The sequence below is a fragment of the Polyergus mexicanus genome, unplaced genomic scaffold (assembly GCF_030449975.1).
Source record: "Polyergus mexicanus isolate NDT 795.1 unplaced genomic scaffold, iyPolMexi1.0 SCAF_8, whole genome shotgun sequence".
NCBI classification, from domain to species: domain Eukaryota; kingdom Metazoa; phylum Arthropoda; class Insecta; order Hymenoptera; family Formicidae; genus Polyergus; species Polyergus mexicanus.
In genome coordinates this window covers 6,996,920-7,014,168 of record NW_027223328.1, presented here as the reverse complement: position 1 = coordinate 7,014,168, position 17,249 = coordinate 6,996,920, and the positions used below count along the sequence as shown (strand labels likewise).

The 17,249-nt window shown below is 29.9% G+C and overlaps 1 protein-coding gene across 5 annotated transcripts in view; it reads left to right on the top strand.

Annotated features, from left to right (window-relative positions):
* The first annotated feature begins 5,642 nt into the window (after positions 1-5,642).
* LOC138935909 (uncharacterized) overlaps positions 5,643-17,249 on the top strand; it is a 71,371-nt gene continuing 59,764 nt past the window's right edge. For 3 of the 5 annotated variants that reach the window (XM_070300829.1, XM_070300823.1, XM_070300827.1), the window contains exons 1-2: positions 5,643-5,933; positions 8,367-8,872. The gene's annotated coding sequence lies outside the window, so the exon portion shown is untranslated. The remainder of the gene's footprint in view (positions 5,934-8,366; positions 8,873-17,249) is intronic. The other 2 variants (XM_070300825.1, XM_070300828.1) reach the window with 2 other exon arrangements.

Below are 17,249 nucleotides of genomic sequence, written 5' to 3'. Positions count from 1 at the left end.
AAACTGGTTATACATTTATGATTCAAAGTATTGTCCACTCCCAATGATCGTGCCAATTCTTTTTGACTTTGACTCGAGTCTTCATTAAGTAATGCCTCCAATTCTGCATCTTCGAAAACCTTCTCTCTTCCACCGCTATGCCGGTCTTCGACGTGAAAATCACCGTTCTTGAAGCGTCGAAACCACTCACGACACGTTCTTTCACTAATAGCGGCTTCACCATAAGTATTTGAGAGCATTCGATGAGCCTCAGCCGCAGATTTCTTCATATTGAAGCAGAAAATTAAAACCTCCCGCAAATGACGAGAATTTGGCTCGTAAACTGACATTTTCAATCGAGAATAACTTTATGATGCAGACACAAATCGACTAATGTTTCTATGGGGTTATGTTGACAGGTGCCCAAGTTTATTGCGTGACGTCTATGATCTATTTATTTCGACCACTACTTACCGCTAAAGCCATCTATAGGAAAACGGCGGAAGCAAAGTTGTACACCTAATAATATATTTAGAATAATATCTATTTTTAATTTTCTATTCTTATTTCCGTTACCTTCTATATGTATGTAAAGAATTTTAAATATTCTAAAATATATGAATGGCTAAGTTTTACGTTAGTTTCTCTTAATTTTTGGTAGTAATTAAATATACTTTTGCTAAGAAAAGTAGAAATAAATTGCATCTTGCTGCAAAAGACGTCAAGAATTGTGTTTGAATATATAATAATTAACAATAAAATTGTTATTTACAAGCCAACTATAAAACATTATAGAAGCAGTGTAGTTGCTCTAATTATGACGATACCTACGAGTAATTATTTTATTGCGACAAACGTAATTATTTCGTTGCGCTAAATTTTATTTTCATTTTGCGTCTTACAACTAGAGGCATTGTTTTAAATAGAGATAGACACGTATATGTAAAAAATTGCAAATTTAATAGATTCTATCGATCGTGATAAAATAATTAAAATAGATTATTCAACCGATGAATAAATTAAGAAATCATCATATTTTTTGTTGTTATCAAACTTTATTTTATCGTAATAAATTCGATGATATGCAGATTTTATCATAAAACGTTAATTTTAATCATGCTTTTTATAACTAAAAGGATTGCCAATTAAGTACTCGTAAAATGGAGTGAAACACGGCATTCTGTAAATTGCGATGATTCATCACAACATTAATATATCACCGTTTTAAGTAAATTGTTAAATTTTACATATAACATTAATTGAATGCTCATATAACGCAAAAAATTTAACGCATATTTAATTTTGAAAAATTGTTGATTTTTTTATTTGACGTGCAATTTAAGAAATTGTCGTATAAAATTCCTTTGGCGAAAAGGATAGCGCATTAGATTTCCAATTTAAAGATCACAGGTTCGAGTCTGACAAGAAGCGTACAATAGAATAAAATAGACCTCTTTTACTTTTGAAATTATCGGGATCGAGCTATCTCTTTATTCTGGATCTCCCTTTATTCTGGAACAGTTACAAGCTGATCTCTTTCACTACACATTTGCCACATGAATGCAACATGACTATGCTATGAAGTTAGAGAGCGAATGGAAGCAAAAACGCTGTACACATACGTTATTGAAATGACAGGATTGAGCGCAGAATAGAGAGATAGCTCGGTGCCGATGATTTTTGAATAGAGAAGCTCCTCTTTACTATGTTAATTGTTTTAAATATCAAATCATTTGATCATCATCTATATTTCTAACAAAAAAAACAAACAAATAAAGTTATTTTTAGCGCATGCGTCACCCAAAGAAATAACAAATGCAGAGATGTAGAGATTTAATTAGAGAAAACTCACGCTAAGTTTAACCTTCCATATTCCCGTTATATATCCCCGTTTTATATCGCAACTCTGTGCTGTTTTGCTTCCGCGTGTTATCAGTCATATCAAGAGAAGTATATTTCTTGAAAGAGCACCACATTACATACGCTTCTTGAAAAAGCATGTGAGATAAACAGTTCAGTGGAAGAGAATAACAGATTTCAAATTAAAAATGCAAATCTAAATCAAACTTCTCTTAATTTCGCGAAAAAAAAACCCGCTGTAAAATCGATTTCATTAATCATGCATCAACATAGCTCGAAAAAGCAAAACTACTTAAAATTATTATTCTCAATTAATTAAGCCTAATGGAGTTTTATTAATTCTACGCAACATAATATTCCGACGCAATAAAAGGTCTGTGCACTTTTCGCGATAGCTTTACACGCAAATTTTTTTGCAGATTGTAGCGTTATAATTTGGTAATGCATTGGTATATTATACTTCTCGTAACTAGACAATGTCCCTTCAATAGTTTAATATCCATAAGAAAAAAAAAATAACGATTCATACAAAGCCCTTACGGATACGGTAATTTAGTGAATGACAATAAACGTCTTTTAATGTATCGTAATAAGATTATTATTCTTATAATTGCATAGATGGATAGACGTTATACCGAGGAGAGAACATACGTACATGTAATATTTTAACAGGTCATACAGTAAAAAGAATAGACAAAGAAAATGGATTTTTGAAATGAGAGAAATCGATCGAATATATTATTGATTTTGTTAAATATGAAAAGTTACACATTTGACTTCCACTCTGCTCTTTTTTACATATCCTGTCATCTTTTAGAACTTTTTAAATAAAACCTTCCAATATGTACATATATGAAAATTATGTATCTTGAAAATTATGTCAACACTTTTATTTCAGCTTTTCTAAGTCTCACCAAGCTAAAACTTTATTTCATTAGAATTCGCAACTTATATATTACGTATCACTTGCCAGTGAATCTTCGTATATATATTCTCTACGGCTCGATACTCATAATATTCAGATTCTCTAACTTTGATCCAATTGACCTTATGTGATCATTTATACGTAAACATTTTATAACGTTCATATCGCGAATAGCGAATGGTAACTTTGCCATCAAGAATGTTGCGAATCAGTGTCGCTTTTATTACAACAAACAATGTCCGACGATATGATGTCCACGAATTTAAAATAAATACAATATATTGCTAGATCCTTAATACTCGGAAAATAATAGGATAGTAAAAATTTCGATATATAGACATACGGATAGTAAAAGTATCACTCAAGTAATTAAATTTGATTAAATATCCATATGTAATATCCGTTTATTTATTTACACTGTTTATAAAAAAAAGATTTTTAATCGTTCAATAACGATATAACTTATCCATTTTCTCGCTTTAGATTTTTTTAAAGTACTTTCTTTTTTTCTCTGCAAAAGATAGACGAAGATGAATTTATCGATAAAGATAAAATTGAACGAATAGATTTTAAGCTAGATTTTTAATTTTTCGTAACAAAGCGTGAAATTTATACTAATGCTTTTTCACTATAAGTCAATCCGGTACAGAAACGAGTTTTAATTCCGAACTATCTAGAAATTGTAGAAGCATTGATGCATTCAGTTTCATTTCGTATTTTTTTCCCTTTTTTTTTCTTTTTTTGCGGGGAAGCTCTCATTGACGTCAGCATTCAAACGGCGACAGTTCGGTTTTTGTTACATGCGCATGATGGGTATTATCACGAATGTTTTCTCTGGTTACATGCTTTTTTATTTTCGCAAAAATTTAACGTATCAGTTAAATTAATAAATATTACAATAAAAACTCGTTAAGGCATTGGTTCGAACTTTTAATTTGAATTCGTTAGTATCCTTGAGATTTTTTCAAAAAGCACATCAAATATGAGAGATGAAAAAAATACTTTTGAACGTTATTTAATCAACTAATAGGTAATAATTATATTATCAAAAATAAATATTCTTTAAAAGAAATTGTATACTTAAAACTCGTTAATAGCAAACTTTGAATAATTACAAGAAGAGTTAAATCGAAAATATTTTGATATAATTAAAGGGTTACATAATAATAAATCTAAAGCTTAATGGTTTAATTGATATCTCTCCTCTCACAAAAAATTAAGAGATAATACAAAATTGAAAGCTATCAAACCATTGAACTAAAAATTAAATTAAATGTATATCTATTATATTAAACTAAAAACTCTCAACTCTTCGTTAAAGTTTCGCAACACAATATTCCCTGTAACGCGATTGTTGGACACGTGTACATTTTCGATTTGGCGCACATTCACGGATGGGTTCGCAGATGCAAAAATTTGTCAGAACTTCTCCTGATAGCTTTTTTTGTCAGATCCTGTGTTCGGTTAAAGTTACAAAAAGTTCGCGACGTAAACGACAACGGTTGGACAGGTGACGCTTACAGCTTTACGATGAGACATATACAGGGTGTCCCATTTTAAAGGACCCACTCAAATATCTCAGAAACACTGCGTTAAATCAAAAAATGTTTCAAACAAAAGTTGTGTGGCTTCAAGGGGGCCATAAGATGGTGACAATGATTTGAACTTGGAAAATCATTTGAAGGTTATGTGCAGGTCAACTTTAAAATCTTAAATAGAAACCCTCATTTTTTATTTAGTATTCTTGTAGCTGACATCGAGAGCTTTCCAAAACACTGAATAAAGTATTTTTTTATTACGTACTTTTTGAGTTATTTTATATTTTAATCTGACATATTTTGATATAAAAAATTAAATATCTTGTAAAATATTTAGTTTTTGATAATCTTATCATAATACTTCTATGTACAGAATAATGAGACAAATCAATTAGTATATAAAAAAAAAATTGTTTTTAAGAAAATTATTACAATGTATTTTTTTAAACAATTATTTGTTTTTTTTGGCACTAATTACTTTGTCTTATTATTCTGTACATAGAAGTATTACGGTAAAATTATCGAAAACTGAATATTTTACGAAATATTTTATTTTTTATATCAAAATATGTTAGATTAAAATATAAAATAACTCAAGAAGTACTTAATGAAAAAATACTTTATTATAGTGTTTTGGAAAGCTCTCGATGTCAGCTACAAGAATACTAAATAAAAAATGGGGATTTCTATTTAAGATTTTAAAGTTGACCTTCACATGACCTTCAAATGATTTTCCAAGGTCAAATCATTGTCACCATCTTATGGCTCCCTTGAAGCCACACAACTTTTGTTTGAAACATTTTTCGATTTAACGCAGTGTTTCTGAGATATTTGAGTGGGTCCTTTAAAAAGGGACACCCTGTATATAGCATGTTCTGTTGTATACATTATAATAGATATACACATACAAAACATTTGTTTTATTTTTTAAAGAATATTCATTTGTAAATATCGTTGCCAAGTATCAATATAATTCAGTCAAATATGTATAAATTTATACAATTGATGCATTAACCGTTTATATGTCTCAAAAAATTTTGCGTACCGAGATCTGTGTTAATGCTACAAATCTCAAGTTTATCAATTTAAAAATTCTATAATATTTATATATATATATTTTTTTTTTAAAGCAAACTTTTTATCGAAATATTTTAAATCGAAGTATAAAAAGAAACATTTGATGGAAAATGTACACAATTTTTATTTTTTTCAAAAGAACTCATCTTGCTACAGGATCTGTGCAAGTATACATCGGCCCTGATCACCACTACCACCACCACCATCCCCGATAGAGCTACGAGAAGGCAAGCTGAACCGAGGGCGCCTTCCGCGCGACAACCCCTCGGCGTTCAGTGGCTGCGCTTCAGTCGCACCAGGCGTTACGTACGCGTATCTCTCGTATCTTCAGATCTCGTATGCGGTGCCGTGGTGTGTGCGCTTTCGATAAAAACGGATAACTCGCGGGTTCTCGTGCAGTACAAGAAACTATCTGGTGAATTATATCGATAAAGAAATTATCATATCGGGATATATCGCGCGTTTGCCGCCTGGTCGCGCGCGAAATTTTGCGTCCTCGAGGGATCCGATCTTCAAATAATTTCTCGACACCATCATTTTCGTCGCATAACTCAGTTAGTGTCGTATTTAATTTTATTGCTGGTGCATTTGATGCATTTAACAATAGGTTTTTAGAGATATAAAATTTTAGTTTCGTGCATCAAGCTGTCTTGTTAGGTGTTAAACGAGATAGATAGCGTTCTTCATGGTGATTCATATAATAGTGTCGCGAACAAGTGCGTTGAACTTGGCTATAAAATAATTTTTTAATATCGGAGAATATTAGAAGGGGATTTCGGCGAGGAATGCGACTCGTTTAGAAAATATTCGCGGATGATTCGTGAGATGAATGATTAAATTAATTATTTTAATAGAATGTGTATTTTTCTTATTTTTCTTATAAAAAGACATGCACTCTCTTTTTGTTAAATATTATATTTTTAATAATATTTATTTTTTAAAATGTCATATATGACATATGAGAACAATTACATAATCTTTCTACATTTTCTATCTTTTTTTTTTTCGTCGAGCATCAATCAACATATTTCAAATATTCATTATTTGAATCAGTTGCATGTGATATGTCACATACATAATATTAATGTAGGATGATATAAAAATTTTGATAGGCTTCATTATCGGCGATAAAATTTTGTTCGCTGTAAAATCTTTAGTTTTTATTTCTAAATTGTGGAAATTATTTACAAATATCTTTTTATAAAATTATGTGCCGTTCTTTTTTATTTCTGAAATTAAAATAGGAATCTGTTCAGTTCTGTAAATTGTTATGTCAATTAAATTGTCAATGTTTCTAATATTCTGAGATGGCTTATTGAATTATAAAGATTGAATTTAGCAAATCATTGGTTCTCCTAATTTGTAATATCAGTTCATCATTATGATGATATCCCTTACGTCAGGAAGTGTTGAGGTGACATGTACTAATCTATCTCTTTGACCTCATTTAGTACGTTATAGATATAACGTCACTGTCGCATCCATGTATGATTCAAATTTTTAATTTTGTGTTAAAACTCAATAAGATTGTTTCTTTTTCTGGTAATCAGTGCGATGACGTATTTAGAGAAAGACGGCTCGTGCTATGTTAAGTTATACTTTTTAATTGCTCTTCAAATAGTGTAGAGATCTTTAAGTAAGAAATCTTTAAGTTAGAGCTCGACCCAATAGTTTACTAATTGGTTGAGATTTTTTTTTGACGGCATCAATCAAAAATATAGTAAATTCTACAATATATTGGAAGGACAATCATCATAAAGATAGTCGGTCTAGCCTGTTAGACAACGAATATCTCTAAAAGGTGATACACTCTCTATTGCGCTATTATTTCTAACATGCTATAAAAATAACGTGACCACTTAAGGACTATCTCTCTTGATTTAAGGTGGCGTGGGCAAAAAAAATCCTCACTGTTTCATTTTCCAATATGTTATAAAGTTTACTGCGAAAATATTAAAAATTTCATATTTTGTTGTTACTAATCTGTAAACATTACATACATACATATATACATACATAGATACATACACATATATTAGGTGTATAACTTTGCTTCCGCCATTTTTTTCCCGAAATTCGAGGCTTTATTGTAAAAAACTGGTTATACGTTTTGCAATTGCTTGTTGACTCCCAATGATCGTGCCAATTCTTTTTGACTTTGACTCGAGTCTTCATTAAGTAATGCCTTCAATTCTGCATCTTCGAAAACCTTCTCTCTTCCACCGCTATGCCGGTCTTCGACGTGAAAATCACCATTCTTGAAGCGTTGAAACCACTCACGACACGTTCTTTCACCAATAGCGGCTTCACCATAAGTATTTGAGAGCATTCGATGAGCCTCAGCCGCAGATTTCTTCATATTGAAGCAGAAAATTAAACCTCCCGCAAATGACGAGAATTTGACTCGTAAACTGACATTTTCAATCGAGAATAACTTATGATGCAGACGCAAATCGACTAATGTTTCTATGGGGTTATGTTGACAGATGCCCAAGTTTATCGCATGACGTCTATGATCTATTTATTTCGACCACTACTTACCGCTAAAGCCATCTATAGGAAAACGGCGGAAGCAAAGTTGTACACCTAATATATATACATATATTGGCCATTTCTGGTTATTTAATCACTATTTTTAGCAAAAATCACAGCGATCATCAAACTTGAGGGTTTTTATAAATAATAAACATACAACGTCTGCAAAATTAAAAAAAAAAAGAGAAATTTATTGATACGATTTCAGAGAGAGAGAGAGAGAAAGAGAGAAAGATTAGGATTATAAAGATATTTTTGTATATATAATAATATGCGCCTAAAGCGCAATAATTATCTTAAAATTTTTTAATCTTTCAGATATATATTTGAATATTCTTGATGAGATCACGAGATATTTACAATTAGTTCTTTAAAACGCGTGAAAATTTTAAGTTCAATAATTATATTCAAATTAGAAAAATTTATTCAAAATTGTTGTCAAACTTTCTTAGGAAAATATTTCAGTCACCATGATGAGCGCTCATCGTTTTCCTTACGATTATAACGCAGTAAACATGATACATTGACAATTTATGACTTCTGTTTATTTTTCGTAAAAATATTATACCGTTTGTTTGTATTTCTTCCTTTTTTTGGGAATGGAATCCATACAATATAATAAAAAACGAGAGTGTGTGTGATTTTTAATTCTCGCGTAATCGTTTAAAACGTTTCTACCGTTGTTCGAGAGGATGGCTGCAAAAAATCTATAAGAGAACATGGTGGAATAACACGGTGCGAAATCTCCGATAACCGGACGAATAGCTGTGATGTCTATTCACAGATCGGAAGATATCTAGTGATTGAATGTGTGATATCGAGAAAAACTACGATTGGGCCATCGTCGTTGATCTCGAAACGTTTTTCATTCTTCTTCGCTCACGTTTTCCTTTCTGTACATCTCGCGGAATTTCATTCAGTGACGTCAAAAAGACCGATCTCCATTGGGACATCGTGGGTGAGTAACTTTCAAAGGAACATGCGATTATATGCTATTTTGTCTTTAAATTTTATAAAAATAGTCAATCCGCTGTTTCAATGTTACGAACGATGGTCTGAAGTATTTGTTTTAAATAGTTTTTTTAATATGTGCTTCTGATTATATAAAAGTAGATCTGTTAGAAGAGATATATTGTATTATATATATATTTATGATATATTAATATTTTTTATTGTATATGTTGATATATATATTTTGTCCACAATTTTATAAGAAAGAGGGAAGAAAAGAAAATATCTTGTACAAAATAATATGAAATATAATTTTGACATTACTCTTAGATAGATTATTTGAAAAATAAATTATTAAATATGTATAATTATTTTTACAATGATATTTACAAGCTAAAGACTATGTTGAAGTAACATATTAAAAATTAACTATGAGAAAGTTGCCTCATCTTTCTTTCTCGTTTTATGAGACAAAATCAAATTGCTTTATATACATAGATAATCATGATAATTAAATGAAATTAAAATCTAAATATTTCTGAAGGTCTTGTTAGATTCGGAGGTCAAAAAAATCAATCATAAAATGTCCGTACGCGATAAGGTCTTGCAAACACGAACATTCTGTCGCTCATATGATATACATTTTCCATAACGTTGCCATTTATCAGAGCGTGCACTTAGCGCGTCTCGGAATAGCTATCGATTGTCATTTACCTAAATTACGCGCTTTTTATGATAGACCGATGAGGTCAGACATAACTTTTCAGTTATAGCTGAATACCATATCGTATTTAAGAATGTTCGCTTTTCTATTCGCCCATTGATTATATCACGATAAAATACATCAAAAATTTTGAACACACATCTGCATATTATAACGCGTAAATAATTTTCTTTTTGAATTCGATAATAAACTTTACACATTATTCTTACAAAATATTGTAAGCCATAAGTAAAGCGCAATCCACACATACATTAGAGTTAGTTTACAAGTCAGTAATTTATAATAATAAAATAGAGGAAAAAAATAGAAAAATATAATAAAAAAGTTATATGATGCTTATTACAAAACTATCTTGAGATTTTGACGTTTTCCGATGTTAGAAAAAATTTATCCTTTGCATTATTGTAAGGGATTTAATTCCATTTTCTCTGGCTGTAACGAATTTTGATTTATTACGAGTGTTCTAATTATTCCTTATTTTAGCTGTAAATCTTTTCTAGAAATCTCATGTTTCTCTATGCAAGTATTTCATATCATTAATTATTTAAAATCAAATTAATTTAAATCACATTTAATTATATTTAATCTGAATTAAAATTTAATTAAGATTAAATTTAATATAAAATTTAAGAAGAAGTATGCTTGAAAAAATACGTAGTTTTGGATTCAATATTTCTATATCAATATTCTGATTATTGATATATTATCGCATCTATTTTATTTTGGTCTCTTCTCCCATTAGAGATTTTTAGAAATTCCTAAACTCATTTTAAGATAATTGAGTCAGATACGATTCTCTTTGTAATTATAAAGTCAAAAAGTTATCCAGTTTATCTGAGATAGCCTGAAAGCAACGCATCGCTCAAGAATTTAATTAACTCACCGACATTTGAATTCATTATAAAATGCAAATTGCATGTTGTAATTAATAAATATGTGTCCTAGTACAATTTCGTAATTAGCGAAAGACCGTTCTGCGTCAGCGTATGATGTTTTCCCACTAAGTATTAATCTATTTACGCTTACATCTCTCGTGTCACTAAATGTTTTTCTTTATCGCGTTCGCTGCTATGTAAGAGGATAACAGGTTGCGCGTTTTTATGGATGGCCTAATTGAAAACGCACCTCGGCACGAGTTGGCACTTTCGATTTATTACATGTCAATTTATATCCGTATTCACTGCCTGCATCTCTCACGGAGGGATAGCAGCTTGAAATGCCATTTATTTAAGCACGTCTCTGTGATATCGCCACAGGACAACGCGAACCGTATTCATGCGTGAATATCTGCGGATTATCTCGTTGTAAGCGTTTAAAAACTCAATTAGCTTCGAACGAAAAGAATAGATTATTTTATAACATATGATAAAAATTGTTGGAAGATATAAATCGCGTGAATAAACTGATCAAATGCAAATATCGTTACAATTTCTCATCGTAATTTCTACAATACTGATTTTTAATAATATTTATAAACTATGAATAATATATAAGTAATTGTGATGAATGTGTGTGATGCTACATTACACAGTTAAAAAATTAAATATATTTTGATATTTTTATAGAGATAGTAGAAATGAATAAATTAAGAGTTTTCTCAAATGTCAACCAAAATAAAAATCACTAAGACAATCAAAATATTGACATCAATAATACATATATTAATACTTAATTTATTTCATCTTATTGGAGAGTCGATATATGTTAACCTCCGACTGGTGATATAATAATATTATTAATAAACGCATGTCTTGTATGCGGTATGATCACATATTTTAAGTAATTCTTATAATTAATTTAATGATGTTGAACTAATCTTTATATGAAAAGAAGTTATAAGTTTTTATAAAAGAATACACGCGACAAAATTACACGCGATTTAATTTTACAAGATAAATTAGATTAAGCGTTTTGCGGTGGTTTCGTTATGCGATAATATACTTTACTGTGCTCCCTAATACCAAGCTGGAATTAATAGGATTATCTCGGGCGATTATGAAAAGAGAGAAAGAGAGAGATAGAGATAGGTAGAAAGAAAACAGGTAGACTTAAAATCCGTACCTACGTATCCAAAATATTATAGTATTTTTGTAATTAAATCAATGCCACATTAACACATCACAATTATATCGTCAGATAGCAGTGACGAATAATAATAGTACTTTAAATTATCTCAAAAACTCAGAGGCAAGTAAGTTCAAATAAATAAAACAAAGAAAAAAATATATAAAATCGTTTTAAATCAATTAAAATAATTTTAGAAATTCTTTATTCTCTCTCTGTCTCTCTTTTTTACATTATAAAGGAGTTTAATTTTATATACGCACATAGAAAGCTTCAAATTTAATTTTTCATTTTTTGCAATGACGGTTTGTTGTTCAGAGAATTAATAGAAATTCCTATTATTGTGGATACTGTCAAATTAAAAAGCATTTTTAGATATGCATTTGTTTGTAATGCAATGTTCATTTCTTATGAGATTGAAAATGTTTAATCAACTTCACAGCAGAGTCACCCACGCGTTGCAACTTGATCATCTTTATCCATGCTGTGATGCTTTTAAATCTGTGTACAACACGTGTGCCATTGTGTTTACACATTTGCGACAAGCTTCCTTTCCAGCGTTATTAACGCTTTATTATAGTTCATTGATTCGAGATTGTTCGAACGAAATGAGTTTTTCCATTAATAGACATGGATTGTATATGATACTGGCCTTATTTAACATAATATTTTAAAACTTATAGCATGCGTTCTTTTCACAAATCGAAAATATTAGATAACATAAAATTAAGATTAATGTGCGTATGTTATAAAATAATACACACATATTTCAATACAATATGTATATAAAAATAAATTGAATATTAATTCTAAAACACAGGTAATGTAAATTAAATTTAAAAACGTAAACAAAATTTAATTTAAAATAAGAAAAACCGTTAGAGAGTGATATGTAGATTTTTTCAGTAAAATTTCTTTACTAGAATATTAATCAATAAATATTCACAACTTAGAAAAGTGTCTCTAGAATGTAAATATTTAAAAATTCAAAATCTCGAAACCGAAGATGCGAGACAACATCATCACATTTTGAGCTATTTTGTGCTATTTTGAGAAAATAATATCTGTGAACGATGATATTTCGAGGCAATGCAATTCTGTATGCATCTATTTCACTTTGCTGATTTCTTTTTCAGATACACGTACATTGTATCGAAGCCATGCAAAGACTTTGACCTATTTTGTGAGAACGAAATATCTAAAACATGTCTTTTACTATCCTCGGCTTTGCGACGCATCAAGACGAAGAGAATTAAATTTTCACGAGAAAGTTGTAGTAATATCGTTAGAATCAACTGAATCCATGCCATCCATTCAATAATAAGGGAAATAAGCGCTGTCAGCGTTCTGTTTACTGTTGCGTAATAAAGATAAACGTTAAGTGATGAGAAATGTGACTAAAATATAATGGATTGTCTTGTCGTTGCAAAAATATAGTTTAGATAAATTAATAAGCGTTCTTTTACAAATGATCCTAATGGAAAGTATAACTATTCTGATGTTGGAATTTTTAATTTTATCTAAGAGCCGAAAATATGGAAAAATTTTTCGAACAGTATTTAATAATACATCTCCTTTCTTTTGATAGCTACAAACACATAAAAGCTCCAAAGCTTTGTTTTAATATTGGCCACCTTGATTCGCAATCTTAAAATGTATCACCAATCAAATTTTCCGATTTCTTACATGTTCGATTGCTACTCTACTCTTACAGTATTTCATATTGGCTTCGAAGTGCACTATTATATCGAGGAAATGTTAGTTTACGAGCATTTTATTCGTGATATAGAAATGATGAAATGATTTTATAGTAAAGCAAACAGAGCCTTATGATTATATATATGTGCTTGTTGATCCTTTGCTATTTATATTGTTATGCTACTATTGTAATTAACATTGATAAGTCAGGAATTATTCATTGAATTTCAATTTTTATTTTCTTCATGAGAATAACCTACTATTGCAGTTTATTTTTATAAATAATTCAGTTTATATATTTTATATAAAAATATTCCACAAGAAATAGAAAGAGAGAGAAGAAATAAAAAGAAAAGATAAGAGAATTATTTGTATGGTACGCAGCAACGTTATGATTAAATTTTTTATAGGTTACAGATATACGTGCGCATCATTTTTTATTTCTTCAATCATTATTTTCATGTCTAATGTACCGAATAATTTTATCCCAGTACGAATAAAATAGGAAAAAATAACAGATGCAAATTATTTATTCTGCGAGATCAACTGCTCCAACTCTTTTTTTTTTAAATAAAACTTCTGGAAATGGCTTTTACACAAATAAAACGATTATATATGTAAAATCTAAAGACCTAAGTGTAATCGGATTTGTACACAGAAAATGATGTCATGTACGTGTTTTCCTTCTTACTGGAATATTTGCATAATTATAATTCCATGTTTACTTACCGATCGCATCTAACTAAATTAGCATTCTCTAAGACTCATTAGAGGTAACGAATGTGTATGTAAATAAGCAATAATATTAGCATAATTGATCACGACATACATTCGTATTGTTTAAGAAGTTCGCTTTCAAATTAACTCAGAGATTACATCTTTAAGAAACAGATATAGCCAGTGTATAAGAAAAAATATGTCTTTTTATAAAAAGACATGTTATTCGTAAACACTCATAAAACTTTATAATGGTCAAATATTTTTCATTGCATTTGTTGGCATCTTAGACAGCCTCTATCAAAATTGTTTTCTTTTTTTTTTTTATTTGCTATTTCTCTGTCAGCATGTGTTGCACTACATTATATTCGTAATTTAAATTTACGCGACGGCAATCTTTTTCTTAACGGATAAGTCGGTAGTTAAACCGTGATATATCGGCCATATCAGCTGCCTCCTAACGTAAAAGCACGAAAGAGCGCGATGGAAAAATTTGTTTATGCGTTCTCAAAACAGAGTGCCATCACAAACTTCTTATACATAGATTACCGAGGCATACGAGATCATGTTGGAGTAATCTGAAAAGTTAAACTCTGCGCAATTTTTACCAGTAATAAAAAAATAATATGTACTTGTATATCATAAAAACAATCGTGAATTACACAGTATTAATCTACACAATTATTAATTTCCTTCATTGCACATATGTATAGTAAATATTAACACAAATAATTAAAATATATTAAAAACGATCGAATTATTCGATCGAAAACAAACTTTTCCCATTTCCTTAATCTTTATTGAATATCCTACAGTTCTCATTTTATTAATTACATTTAAAAATTATATATAATGTAAAATAATATAAGTATAGTTTTATATAGTTTGTAAACTGAAAAGATTAGCAGATTGAAATAGAACTTTAGATAAATCCATATATACAGGGTGTCCCATTTTAAAGGACCCATTTAAATATCTCAGAAACACTGCGTTAAATCAAAAAATGTTTCAAACAAAAGTTGTGTGGCTTCAAGGGGGCCATAAGATGGTGACAATTATTTGACCTTGGAAAATCATTTGAAGGTCATGTGAAGGTCAACTTTAAAATCTTAAATAGAAACCCCCATTTTTTATTTAGTATTCTTGTAGCTGACATTGAGAGCTTTCCAAAACACTATAATAAAGTATTTTTTTATTAAGTACTTTTTGAGTTATTTTATATTTTAATTTGACATATTTTGATATAAAAAATAAAATATTTCGTAAAATATTCAGTTTTCGATAATTTTACCGTAATACTTCTATGTACAGAATAATAAGACAAATTAATTAGTGCCAAAAAAAACAAATAATTGTTTAAAAAAATACATTGTAAATAATTTTCTTAAAAACAATTTTTTTTTTATACTAATTGATTTGTCTCATTATTCTGTACATAGAAGTATTACGGTAAGATTATCAAAAACTAAATATTTTACGAGATATTTAATTTTTTATATCAAAATATGTCAGATTAGAATATAAAATAACTCAAAAAGTACTTAATAAAAAAATACTTTATTATAGTGTTTTGGAAAGCTCTCGATGTCAGCTACATGAATACTAAATAAAAAATGGGGATTTCCATTTAAGATTTTAAAGTTGACCTTCACATGACCTTCAAATGATTTTCCAAGGTCAAATCATTGTCACCATCTTATGGCCCCCTTGAAGCCACACAACTTTTGTTTGAAACATTTTTCGATTTAACGCAGTGTTTCTGAGATATTTGAGTGGGTCCTTTAAAATGGAACACCCGGTATATCTTTAAAATATTCTTTATCTTTAAATTAGAGGATAATTAAAGGATTAATAATACAGCTTGGATAACGCGAGGTGTATCTCCCATGTGGACAGACATAAGATTATTTGAAAAATGTTCAAAACGTAAGTATACATACCATTAAAGAAGATAAAATAGAATCGTTACACATTGTGGAAGCTCTTGGCGCTGCCGCTTTAATGTCGCGTAAAAAATTCATGTACAGCAATTTACTTGGCACTCGGGGTTCATCCTCCAGAATGTTATTCGTCCGAAATTAATCCGTGCAACGCATTTCCACGACATTTCGGGCGATCGATAGTATCGATTAATAGCTTACGGAGAAGGCTGCCGGAAAAGCCTCGTGTTATATGTATATCGGTGTAACGACGACGGTTTGCGCATCGCGTACTTATGTACCGAGTGAATATGACCTCGTGTATCGCGATGTGATATATCTACGTGCAGTATATCTGCATGCGACACAACTAGGCCGATGCTACGTCAGATTGGCATTAAAATGTCTCCCCGGCGATCCGGCAACGGGAGACACGCCGATTTAAGCCGTGCATCATTTCGTCGCAGACAGTAATTATTTCACGAAACGTGCGCGGAACTTAAATTCTCGTTTGCCATCGGCTTTGGATGTTTTTGACGTCAACGATAAAGCCGATGATTTGTTTCGATATGCATACTGTTTATTAACATACCGTTCTTAGAATTTCGTGAGTTGAGAACTTTGCTAAATTTAATTTACACGTGAAATCTCCAATGCAAAGAGAAGATAAAATAAAAGCGAATGATAGACCAATCAAATTTCAAATTTATATAATGAAAAATTAGTTTGCATTAAATATAATATCAACGGATAAATTGGACTAAAAGATAAATCAAACTTTCTATTAAAATGATGAGATCGGGCTGGTTAACACTTTATATTGTCACGTTTTAATAATTCCATTCGTTATATGTCGAGAAATATAATAATTAATTTTGTAATTCAATTCAAATCAGGCTTTTAAGTTCCTAATTTTCTAAATTTGATTCGATTTATTTTCTAAATGTATTTAAAGTTTTAATATAATCATTCGTTAGTATTAATTGTGTGTCGTTTCAATTATAGACAGCATAATAATTTATCACAAAAATAGCTAATTAATATTTTTTAAATCTTTTGTAGTTGCGTGTGTATTGAAAAATACTAATTCTTAAAAAGATTTTTAAAAAATTAATCAATCTTTTTAGTTTATATTAATTATGGAAGAAGTAATAATTTTAATCAAAATTGTTTTTTCGCAAAAACATAATTTATTTTACGCATCAAAAAACATCAATGACCTTTTGTTGATGTTCGTTCAACAGTATCGTTTTAGTTGCCTC